Source organism: Pseudophryne corroboree, unplaced genomic scaffold (genome assembly GCF_028390025.1).
Source record: "Pseudophryne corroboree isolate aPseCor3 unplaced genomic scaffold, aPseCor3.hap2 scaffold_1634, whole genome shotgun sequence".
Classification (NCBI taxonomy): Eukaryota; Metazoa; Chordata; class Amphibia; order Anura; family Myobatrachidae; genus Pseudophryne; species Pseudophryne corroboree.
Window position 1 is genome coordinate 93,510 of NW_026968269.1, and position 12,803 is coordinate 106,312.

Consider the following 12,803-nt stretch of genomic DNA (forward strand, 5'->3'; position numbering starts at 1 on the left):
CTACCTCTGGCAAGAAAGGACGCACCTCGCACTTTCTTGTTTCTTTGTGACCGAAAGGACTGCATTTGATAATGCGGAGCTTTCTTATGCTGTGAGGGAACATAAGGTAAAAAATTTGATTTTCCAACTGTAGCTGTGCGTGTTAATGCTTTGTCCATCCTATGGGAGGATTTCCATCGTAACCTATCCGTTGATGGAAAAGGATACGCCATAAGAATCCTTTTGGAAATCTGCAGTCTTTTATCTGGAGATTCCCAAGCTTTTTCACATAACTCGTTCAGCTCGTGTGACCCCCTCAAAGGTTACCTCAGGCTTCTTTCCCTTGTACATATGTTCCCTCTTGTCAGGGACAGGGGGTTCCTCTGTGATGTGCAAAACATCTTTTATTGCCATAATCATATATCGAATGGATTTTGCCAATTTTGGCTGTAACTTTGCATCATCGTAATCGACACTGGAGTCAGAATCCGTGTCGGTATCTGTGTCAACAATCTGGGATAGTGGGCGCTTATGAGACCCTGACAGTCCCTGCAACATAGGATCAGGCATGGGTTGAGTCCCTGACTGTCCCAAAGCTTCAGCCTTGTCTAATCTTTTGTACAATGAGTTTACACTAGCATTTAAAACATTCCACATATCCATCCAATCAGGTGTCAGCGGAGACACCACATTCATTTGCTCCCGCTCCTCTCTAATATAGCCTTCTTCCTCAGACATGTCGACACACGTGTACCGACACACCACACACACAGGGAATACTTTTTCTGAAGATAGTTTCCCCACAAGGCCCTTTGGAGAGACAGAGAGAGAGTATGCCAGCACACTCCCCAGCGCTATATAACCCAGGAATAACACAGTAACTTAATGTTTCACAAAAGGCTGGAAAAAGTGGACATTAGTGCCTGGGCACTGTCCTTACCCCAATAGCGTAATTAATTATTTCTGAGCGGGACAGATACGCGCCATTACAGCGGCGGGGCTTCTTCCTCACCTCACCAGAACATCTTTAGAGCATTACAAGTCTATCACTATAGAGTTTATTATTTCCCAGACTGTGTACTTTTGGCGCTGGATTGTGAGCTGAAAAATCCTCTGTGTCCCTCTGACAGATTTACTGACGGTCTGTCCCCCATAAGCCGGTGTGTCTGTGGGTACTTGGTATATGTGTGTCAACATGTCGGTGGCTGAATGTTTTTCCCAAGAGGAAACTATATTAGGAATGCAGACATATGATGGTGGCCCTGTTGGCACCACCAATAACTGACTGGGTAAATGTTTCAGTAATATCAGAGTAAGGTTGGATAAATCTGTGTCCCAGACACAGACGTAGAGAATAGATGTGATATTCATGGCTATGTTTCTTTTCCCTCAGGCCCCGCTGGGTCGCAAAAATGTTATTTTGCCCAGTTACTACACACTGATACTGACACGGATACTGATACTTATGTCGACCATAATGTTTCCTGATTAGATCCAATATTGGCAAGGAGCATTCAGTACATGATTGTGGATATTAAGGACATATTAAAATCACTGAAGACCCTGCTGTTCCTGACAAAGGGGTCTATATGTATGTATATATAGATATATAATGAAAGCTGATGTAACGTTCCTCCATCTCTGTTTGAGAAAGTCTGGGCCAGCTCGACAAGATGGTTTCAAATCCCCAAAAGGATTCTGGTTGTTTATTCATTTCCCGCCGCGGACAGAATAAAGTGGGAGTCACCCCCTGTTCTGCACGGGGCCCTGTCACAAATCCAGCGGATCGTATGCAGGAAGCTACATTATTTCTAGTTATGTAACCACGGGTACATTACTTAGACCTGCCATTACATGTGCATGGGTGAGTAGTAGTATTCAAGAATTGGTCGAATACCTTGTCATCCGATATAGATACCCTGGAGAGATGGGATACTCCTTACGTTGTATCATATCAAGGACACTGCAGCATACTTACGTGAGACTGCAAGGGATATAGGACTCTTGAGTTCACGGGCCAATTTCATGGCAGTGTCGGATAGGAGGGCATTGTGGATTCACCAAGAGAATGCTGATGCTGACTCCAAGAAGAAAGGGAGTCTCTTCCCTATGAAGGTGAAGCCTTGTTTGGTGACTGCCTAGTTAATTTGATCTCGGCAGCTCCCGCAGGTAAGTCAACCTTCTTGCCCTATGTTCCCTCCCAACGGATGAAGACGCATCATTCTCTGATGCAGTCATTTCGGCCCAATAGATATGCAAAAAGTTAAGATTCCCCTTTCTTTGCAGGTAGAGGAAGGAGAAGAGAGAAGAGGTCTGCATCCTCTTCAAGATCGCAGGAGCAGAGATCATCCTCTGCTTCTGCCAAATCCACTGCATGACGCTGGGGCTCTCTTGCAGGAGCCCGCACCAGTGGGGGCACGTCTAAAACTCTTCAGTCAGTTCTGGATTCATTCGGACATGGACTCGTGTGTTTTACAAATAGTGTCCCAAGGGTACAAACTGGGGTTTCAAGATGTTCCCCCTCACCGATTGTTCAAACATTAAGTTACTGTGCTATTCCTGGGTTATATAGCGCTGGGGTATGTGCTGGCATACTCTCTCTCTGTCTCTCCAAAGGGCCTTGTGGGGAAAATGTCTTCAGTATTGGCAAGGAAAAGCTGTCTTGTACCTTTGCATTTTTCTCCCAAACGAAGGACACTAGAAAGAAAATTTTAAAGCCTCCTGTTAGGCCATCATCTACACGACATAGCCCTGAATTTTCCAATGCGTAGCTCTTTGCAAAAGAGAGATATTGGCAAGGAAAAGCTGTCTTGTACCTTTGCATTTTTCTCCCAAACGAAGGACACTAGAAAGAAAATTTTAAAGCCTCCTGTTAGGCCATCATCTACACGACATAGCCCTGAATTTTCCAATGCGTAGCTCTTTGCAAAAGAGAGATATTGGCAAGGAAAAGCTGTCTTGTACCATTGCATTTTTCTCCCAAACGAAGGACACTAGAAAGAAAATTTTAAAGCCTCCTGTTAGGCCATCATCTACACGACATAGCCCTGAATTTTCCAATGCGCAGCTCTTTGCAAAAGAGAGATATTGGCAAGGAAAAGCTGTCTTGTACCTTTGCATTTTTCTCCCAAACGAAGGACACTAGAAAGAAAATTTTAAAGCCTCCTGTTAGGCCATCATCTACACGACATAGCCCTGAATTTTCCAATGCGCAGCTCTTTGCAAAAGAGAGATATTGGCAAGGAAAAGCTGTCTTGTACCATTGCATTTTTCTCCCAAACGAAGGACACTAGAAAGAAAATTTTAAAGCCTCCTGTTAGGCCATCATCTACACGACATAGCCCTAAATTTTCCAATGCATAGCTCTTTGCAAAAGAGAGATATTGGCAAGGAAAAGCTGTCTTGTACCTTTGCATTTTTCTCCCAAACGAAGGACACTAGAAAGAAAATTTTAAAGCCTCCTGTTAGGCCATCATCTACACGACATAGCCCTGAATTTTCCAATGCGCAGCTCTTTGCAAAAGAGAGATATTGGCAAGGAAAAGCTGTCTTGTACCTTTGCATTTTTCTCCCAAACGAAGGTCACTAGAAAGAAAATTTTAAAGCCTCCTGTTAGGCCATCATCTACACGACATAGCCCTGAATTTTCCAATGCGTAGCTCTTTGCAAAAGAGAGATATTGGCAAGGAAAAGCTGTCTTGTACCTTTGCATTTTTCTCCCAAACGAAGGACACTAGAAAGAAAATTTTAAAGCCTCCTGTTAGGCCATCATCTACACGACATAGCCCTGAATTTTCCAATGCGCAGCTCTTTGCAAAAGAGAGATATTGGCAAGGAAAAGCTGTCTTGTACCTTTGCATTTTTCTCCCAAACGAAGGTCACTAGAAAGAAAATTTTAAAGCCTCCTGTTAGGCCATCATCTACACGACATAGCCCTGAATTTTCCAATGCGTAGCTCTTTGCAAAAGAGAGATATTGGCAAGGAAAAGCTGTCTTGTACCTTTGCATTTTTCTCCCAAACGAAGGACACTAGAAAGAAAATTTTAAAGCCTCCTGTTAGGCCATCATCTACACGACATAGCCCTGAATTTTCCAATGCGCAGCTCTTTGCAAAAGAGAGATATTGGCAAGGAAAAGCTGTCTTGTACCTTTGCATTTTTCTCCCAAACGAAGGTCACTAGAAAGAAAATTTTAAAGCCTCCTGTTAGGCCATCATCTACACGACATAGCCCTGAATTTTCCAATGCGTAGCTCTTTGCAAAAGAGAGATATTGGCAAGGAAAAGCTGTCTTGTACCTTTGCATTTTTCTCCCAAACGAAGGACACTAGAAAGAAAATTTTAAAGCCTCCTGTTAGGCCATCATCTACACGACATAGCCCTGAATTTTCCAATACTTGACTGCATAATTTGTGTTTCCCCTGGTCGGCTCTCATATAATTCAGATCTCTTTGTCTCAGGTCTCTCTCCAGCCTAGTTTGCTGTCTGTTTCCACTTCCCTTTTCTTGAGCCGCTCCCTTCTATGCCCTTGCGCACTATCCTGACTTCTCCCGTCTGCTTACTTTGTGCCTTCCAACGCACAATGCGAACTACAGGTAGTGCTGCAGGGCCCACACCCTTTTATTTGCCTTACAGAGCAGCTCTGGAGCTGTTACAGTGCCCAGCTGCTGCAAGAAATCAGCTTGAATGCTTCAGGGGCTGGGGCATAGCCAACATGAGCCCCACACCGAATGAGGGTGCAGGTGTTTAATGCGAACTAGGGGTCATCCAAGCGCCGCAAAAGGCCGCCATGCCCTGCACGCCCCTTTTCTCTTTTCATATGCAGATGAGGGTTGAAGCCAACTTTGACCCACTGCTTGGATGACATCACCATATGCAAATCCATCTGCTGCAGGCCTTCCCCCAGGAATGCTTGTACTAGTTGTTGCATTTGGTTTGTTGTTTGGGGGTGCTTCAGTATTAGGCAGCCTTCTGCCCTCCCATGTTCATCTGAAAATATGTGTTCTCCCTGCAGTTGTTGTCCCCAGATGAGAGTTCCCTTGTGCTGCCTCAGTTGAATCTCCTTTACTTGACAGAGATGTGCCTGAGCAGCGGCCCTCCCCAGCCCTATCCCAAATCATACTTATTTTGCATAGGAGATACCATGGTCATGAAGATTGTTCTCCCAGGGTGAGGTTCATTCATTGCATTCTGGGTATGCTGACCCCTGTGATTTCCCCAAATGTGGGAAACTCGACTGCATTATTTGTGGTAGAGGGGGACTGTGTTTGTGCTTTCCTCTGGTCAGCTCTGGTAAAAGTCAGATTTCTTTGTCTCAGATCTTCCTCTAGCCTTGTTCCTCTTTCAAGAGTTCCCTTGTGCTGCCTCAGTTGGATCTCCTTCACTTGACAGGGGGGTGCCCGAGCAGCGACCCTCCCCAGCTCTAGCCCAACTCCTACTTACCTGCCAGGTGAGATACTATGATCATGAAGGTGCTTCTCCCAGGGCAAGGCTCACCCATTGCACTCTGGGTGTGCTGCTCCTGCAATTTCCCCAAATGTGGGACACTTGACTGCATAATTTGTGTTTCCCCTGGTCGGCTCTCGTATAATTCAGATCTCTTTGTCTCAGGTCTCTCTCCAGCCTAGTTTGCTGTCTGTTTCCACTTCTCTTTTCTTGAGCCGCTCCCTTCTATGCCCTTGCGCACTATCCTGACTTCTCCCGTCTGCTTACTTTGTGCCTTCCAATGCACAATGCAAACTACAGGTAGTGCTGCAGGGCCCACACCCTTTTACTTGCCTTACAGAGCAGCTCTGGAGCTGTTACAGTGCCCAGCTGCTGTAAGAAATCAGCGTGAATGCTTCAGGGGCTGGGGCATAGCCAACATGAGACCCACACCGAAGGAGGGTGGAGATGTTTAATGTGAATTAGGGGTCATCCAAGCGCCACAAAAGGACGCCATGCCCTGCACATCCCTTTTTTCTTTTCATATGCAGACGAGGGTTGAAGCCAACTTTGACCCACTGCTTGGATGACATCACCATATGCAAATCCATCTGCTGTAGGCCTTCCCCCAGGAATGCTTGTACTAGTTGTTGCATTTGGTTTGTTGTTTGGGGGTGCTTCAGTATTAGGCAGCCTTCTGCCCTCCCATGTTCATCTGAAAATATGTGTTCTCCCAGCAGTTGTTGTCCCCAGATGAGAGTTCCCTTGTGCTGCCTCAGTTGAATCTCCTTTACTTGACAGAGATGTGCCTGAGCAGCGGCCCTCCCCAGCTCTATCCCAAATCATACTTATTTTGCATAGGAGATACCATGGTCATGAAGATTGTTCTCCCAGGGTGAGGTTCATTCATTGCATTCTGGGTATGCTGACTCCTATGATTTCCCCAAATGTGGGAAACTCGACTGCATTATTTGTGGTAGTGGGGGACTGTGTTTGTGCTTTCCTCTGGTCAGCTCTGGTAAAAGCCAGATTTCTGTGTCTCAGATCTTCCTCTAGCCTTGTTCTTCTTTCGAGAGTTCTCTTGTGCTGCCTCAGTTGGATCTCCTTCACTTGACAGGGGGGTGCCCGAGCAGCGACCCTCCTCAGCTCTTGCCCAACTCCTACTTACCTGCCAGGTGAGATACTATGATCATGAAGGTGCTTCTCCCAGGGCAAGGCTCACCCATTGCACTCTGTGTGTGCTGCTCCAGCTATTTCCCCAAATGTGGGAAACTCGACTGCATAATTTGTGTTTCCCCTGGTCGGCTCTCGTATAATTCAGATCTCTTTGTCTCAGGTCTCTCTCCAGCCTAGTTTGCTGTCTGTTTCCACTTCTCTTTTCTTGAGCCGCTCCCTTCTATGCCCTTGCGCACTATCCTGACTTCTCCCGTCTGCTTACTTTGTGCCTTCCAACGCACAATGCGAACTACAGGTAGTGCTGCAGGGCCCACACCCTTTTAGTTGCCTTACAGAGCAGCTCTGGAGCTGTTACAGTGCCCAGCTGCTGCAAGAAATCAGCTTGAATGTTCTTCGTTGATTGATGGAAGAAACATCTTACAAAAACTCTCCAGATTATTGACTTTTTAAAGTTTTTCTAGGAAACGTTCTAGATGAATGCTTATTAGCGTTTGTCAGAATGTACGTTTGCAAAGTGTCTCTGTGGCGCAATCAGTTAGCGTGCTTGGTTATTATCCAAAAGGTTGGTGGTTCAATCCCACCCAGGGACGTAATTTACCTTGTTATCAGATTTTGGTGATCTTTAAGTAGACAAGTCAAAATTTCAAACCCCCTCTTGTGGTGTAGGGTACCTGGCCTTCTCTGATGTAATCAGAGTTAGATTTGATTAAGTGATTTTATAAAAAAAACAGCTAGGAAGCACAATTTAGCAGTGGGTTGCAGAGAAAAAGAAATATGCTGGCAAAAAATCCAATTGAGTGATTAAACAGCTCTTCATTTTCTGGCTTTATTTTTATGCTAACAAATTTGTTCTCTGAAAAGTGTCCACAAAGCCAAGTATCTGATTAACACCTTTGTAGGGATGGTTTTTCACCTATTACTAAATTAAACTTGCTTCATTGGAAAGGCAGCAAGATGCATCGTCATTTCAATATCTACTGAAATAATACAGGTTGACACCAGGAAACATTAACGCCACTGCATCCTTGCTGCTTTCTCATGTGGAAGTCTGTTTAATGTGAAAACAAGGTGATATCTAATTAGCACACAGGTAAGGAATTAAGAAAATCTTTATTTAAGGGTGAAGATGTTTCTAACAAAATCGTTGCCCCAATGCATCATTGAAATTCAAGCTGGAAAGATGATTTTAATATATCACTTGTACATTTTGTATTGCTCTTCTGGTGACAATGTAGTTTGTTTTTGTCAATTACCATTTTAATAATAGGGTAAAGAAAATTAAGTGGATTTTTGAAAGAAAACAATACTGTCAATATACTATTAAACAAATTAAAATGGTAAAAGTTATTGTACTTTAAGTAAAAATAAAAGAGCCAAAATATCAATCCCAATTTTGGATTACTTTAATTAAAAAAAAATGCATATAGCAGAGGATAGTTTCAATCTGCCTACCTCTGGGTTATCGGCCCAGCATGCTTCCATTGCAGTACTCTGCTGCACATGTAAGTGCAAGAGATCCTGAAGCACTCACTCATCGTGGGAAAGTACCAATGTGTTTCTTCGTTGGTTGATGGAAGAAACATCTTACAAAAACTCTCCAGATTATTGACTTTTTAAAGTTTTTCTAGGAAACGTTCTAGATGAATGCTTATTAGCCTTTGTCAGTATGTACTTTTTGCAAAGTGTCTCAGTGGCGCAATCGGTTAGTGTGTTCGGCTATTAACCAAAAGGTTGGTGGTTCAATCCCACCCAGGGATGTAATTGACCTTGTGATCAGATTTTGGTGATATTTAAGTAGACAAGTCAAAATTTCAAACCCCCTGTTATGGTGTGGGTACCTGGCCTTCCCTGATGTAATCAGAGTTAGATTTGATTCAGTGATTTTATAAAAACAGCTAGGAAGCACAATTTAGCAGTAGGTTGCAGAGAAAAAAAATATGCTGGCAAAAAAATCCAATTGAGTGATTAAACAGCTCTTCATTTTCTGGTTTATTTTTATGATAACAAATTTGTTCTCTGAAAAGTGTCCACAAAGCCAAGTCTCTGATTAACACCTTTGTAGGGATGGTTTTTCACCTATTACTAAATTAAACTTGCTTCATTGGAAAGGCAGCAAGATGCATCCTCATTTCAATGTCTACTGAAATAATACAGGTTGACACCAGGAAACATTAACGCCACTGCATCCTTGCTGCTTTCTCATGTGGAAGTCTGTTTAATGTGAAAACAAGGTGATATCTAATTAGCACACAGGTAAGGAATTAAGAAAATCTTTATTTAAGGGTGAAGATGTTTCTCACAAAATCGTTGCCCCAATGCATCATTGAAATTCAAGCTGGAAAGATGATTTTAATATATCACTTGTACATTTTGTATTGCTCTTCTGGTGACAATGTAGTTTGTTTTTGTCAATTACCATTTTAATAATAGGGTAAAGAAAATTAAGTGGATTTTTGAAAGAAAACAATACTGTCAATATACTATCAAAACAAATTAAAATGGTAAAAGTTATTGTACTTTAAGTAAAAATAAAAGAGCCAAAATATCAATCCCAGTTTTGGATTACTTTAATTAACAAAAAAAATGCATATAGCAAAGGATAGTTTCAATCTGCCTACCTCTGGGTTATGGGCCCAGCATGCTTCCATTGCAGTACTCTGCTGCACATGTAAGTGCAAAAGATCCTGAAGCACTCACTCATCATGGGAAAGTACCAATGTGTTTCTTCATTGGTTGATGGAAGAAACATCTTACAAAAACTCTCCAGATTATTGACTTTTTAAAGTTTTTCTAGGAAACGTTCTAGATGAATGCTTATTAGATTTTGTCAGTATGTACTTTTGCAAAGTGTCTCTGTGGCGCAATTGGTTAGTGTGTAAGGCTATTAACCAAAAGGTTGGTGGTTCAATCCCACCCAGGGACGTAATTGACCTTGTGTTCAGATTTTGGTGATCTTTAAGTAGACAAGTCAAAATTTCAAACCCCCTCTTATTGTGTAGGGTACCTGGCCTTCTCTGATGTAATCAGAGTTAGATTTGATTCAGTGATTTTATAAAAAACAGCTAGGAAGCACAATTTAGCAGTAGGTTGCAGAGAAAAAAAATATGCTGGCAAAAAAATCCAATTGAGTGATTAAACAGCTCTTCATTTTCTGGTTTATTTTTATGATAACAAATTTGTTCTCTGAAAAGTGTCCACAAAGCCAAGTCTCTGATTAACACCTTTGTAGGGATGGTTTTTCACCTATTACTAAATTAAACTTGCTTCATTGGAAAGGCAGCAAGATGCATCCTCATTTCAATGTCTACTGAAATAATACAGGTTGACACCAGGAAACATTAACGCCACTGCATCCTTGCTGCTTTCTCATGTGGAAGTCTGTTTAATGTGAAAACAAGGTGATATCTAATTAGCACACAGGTAAGGAATTAAGAAAATCTTTATTTAAGGGTGAAGATGTTTCTCACAAAATCGTTGCCCAAATGCATCATTGAAATTCAAGCTGGAAAGATGATTTTAATATATCACTTGTACATTTTGTATTGCTCTTCTGGTGACAATGTAGTTTGTTTTTGTCAATTACCATTTTAATAATAGGGTAAAGAAAATTAAGTGGATTTTTGAAAGAAAACAATACTGTCAATATACTATTAAAACAAATTAAAATGGTAAAAGTTATTGTACTTTAAGTAAAAATAAAAGAGCCAAAATATCAATCCCAATTTTGGATTACTTTAATTAAAAAAAAATGCATATAGCAGAGGATAGTTTCAATCTGCCTACCTCTGGGTTATCGGCCCAGCATGCTTCCATTGCAGTACTCTGCTGCACATGTAAGTGCAAGAGATCCTGAAGCACTCACTCATCGTGGGAAAGTACCAATGTGTTTCTTCGTTGGTTGATGGAAGAAACATCTTACAAAAACTCTCCAGATTATTGACTTTTTAAAGTTTTTCTAGGAAACGTTCTAGATGAATGCTTATTAGCCTTTGTCAGTATGTACTTTTTGCAAAGTGTCTCAGTGGCGCAATCGGTTAGTGTGTTCGGCTATTAACCAAAAGGTTGGTGGTTCAATCCCACCCAGGGATGTAATTGACCTTGTGATCAGATTTTGGTGATATTTAAGTAGACAAGTCAAAATTTCAAACCCCCTGTTATGGTGTGGGTACCTGGCCTTCCCTGATGTAATCAGAGTTAGATTTGATTCAGTGATTTTATAAAAACAGCTAGGAAGCACAATTTAGCAGTAGGTTGCAGAGAAAAAAAATATGCTGGCAGAAAAATCCAATTGAGTGAATAAACAGCTCTTCATTTTCTGGCTTTATTTTTATGCTAACAAATTTGTTCTCTGAAAAGTGTCCACAAAGCCAAGTCTCTGATTAACACCTTTGTAAGGATGGTTTTTCACCTATTACTAAATTAAACTTGCTTCATTGGAAAGGCAGCAAGATGCATCCTCATTTCAATGTCTACTGAAATAATACAGGTTGACACCAGGAAACATTAACGCCACTGCATCCTTGCTGCTTTCTCATGTGGAAGTCTGTTTAATGTGAAAACAAGGTGATATCTAATTAGCACACAGGTAAGGAATTAAGAAAATCTTTATTTAAGGGTGAAGATGTTTCTCACAAAATCGTTGCCCCAATGCATCATTGAAATTCAACCTGGAAAGATGATTTTAATATATCACTTGTACATTTTGTATTGCTCTTCTGGTGACAATGTAGTTTGTTTTTGTCAATTACCATTTTAATAATTGGGTAAAGAAAATTAAGTGGATTTTTGAAAGAAAACAATACTGTCAATATACTATTAAAACAAATTAAAATGGTAAAAGTTATTGTACTTTAAGTAAAAATAAAAGAGCAAAAATATCCATCCCAGTTTTGGATTACTTTAATTAACAAAAAAAATGCATATAACAAAGGATAGTTTCAATCTGCCTACCTCTGGGTTATGGGCCCAGCATGCTTCCATTGGAGTACTCTGCTGCACATGTAAGTGCAAGAGATCCTGAAGCACTCACTCATCATGGGAAAGTACCAATGTGTTTCTTTGTTGGTTGATGGAAGAAACATCTTTCAAAAACTCTCCAGATTATTGACTTTTTAAAGTTTTTCTAGGATATGTTCTAGATGAATGCTTATTAGCCTTTGTCAGTATGTACTTTTTGCAAAGTGTCTCTGTGGCGCAATTGGTTAGTGTGTACGGCTATTAACCAAAAGGTTGGTGGTTACATCCTACCCAGGGACGTAATTGACCTTGTGATCAGATTTTGGTGATATTTAAGTAGACAAGTCAAAATTTCAAACCCCCTCTTATTGTGTAGGGTACCTAGCCTTCTCTGATGTAATCAGAGTTAGATTTGATTCAGTGATTTTATAAAAACAGCTAGGAAGCACAATTTAGCAGTGGGTTGCAGAGAAAAAGAAATATGCTGGCAAAAAAATCCAATTGAGTGATTAAACAGCTCTTCATTTCTGGCTTTATTTTTATGCTAACAAATTTGTTCTCTGAAAAGTGTCCACAAAGCCAAGTCTCTGATTAACACCTTTGTAGGGATGGTTTTTCACCTATTACTAAATTAAACTTGCTTCATTGGAAAGGCAGCAAGATGCATCCTCATTTCAATGTCTACTGAAATAATACAGGTTGACACCAGGAAACATTAACGCCACTGCATCCTTGCTGCTTTCTCATGTTGAAGTCTGTTTAATGTGAAAACAAGGTGATATCTAATTAGCACACAGGTAAGGAATTAAGAAAATCTTTATTTAAGGGTGAAGATGTTTCTCACAAAATCGTTGCCCCAATGCATCATTGAAATTCAAGCTGGAAAGATGATTTTAATATATCACTTGTACATTTTGTATTGCTCTTCTGGTGACAATGTAGTTTGTTTTTGTCAATTACCATTTTAATAATAGGGTAAAGAAAATTAAGTGGATTTTTGAAAGAAAACAATACTGTCAATATACTATTAAAACAAATTAAAATGGTAAAAGTTATTGTACTTTAAGTAAAAATAAAAGAGCAAAAATATCAATCCCAGTTTTGAATTACTTTAATTAACAAAAAAAATGCATATAGCAAAGGATAATTTCAATCTGCCTACCTCTGGGTTATGGGCCCAGCATGCTTCCATTGCAGTACTCTGCTGCACATGTAAGTGCAAGAGATCCTGAAGCACTCACTCATCATGGGAAAGTACCAATGTGTTTCT

At 40.8% G+C, this 12,803-nt stretch overlaps 4 non-coding genes across 4 annotated transcripts; all 4 read left to right on the top strand.

Moving 5' to 3' along the window:
- The first annotated feature begins 5,095 nt into the window (after positions 1–5,095).
- On the top strand, positions 5,096–5,259 carry LOC135001291 (U1 spliceosomal RNA). Its single transcript, XR_010202808.1, has one exon. It is a non-coding gene; the product is annotated as a U1 spliceosomal RNA (small nuclear RNA).
- Positions 5,260–5,411: 152 nt separating this feature from the next.
- LOC135001293 (U1 spliceosomal RNA) lies at positions 5,412–5,574 on the top strand. The gene has a single exon (XR_010202810.1). It is a non-coding gene; the product is annotated as a U1 spliceosomal RNA (small nuclear RNA).
- Positions 5,575–6,245: 671 nt separating this feature from the next.
- On the top strand, positions 6,246–6,409 carry LOC135001292 (U1 spliceosomal RNA). The gene has a single exon (XR_010202809.1). It is a non-coding gene; the product is annotated as a U1 spliceosomal RNA (small nuclear RNA).
- A 152-nt stretch (positions 6,410–6,561) lies between these two features.
- LOC135001294 (U1 spliceosomal RNA) lies at positions 6,562–6,724 on the top strand. The gene has a single exon (XR_010202811.1). It is a non-coding gene; the product is annotated as a U1 spliceosomal RNA (small nuclear RNA).
- The last annotated feature ends 6,079 nt before the right edge of the window (positions 6,725–12,803 follow it).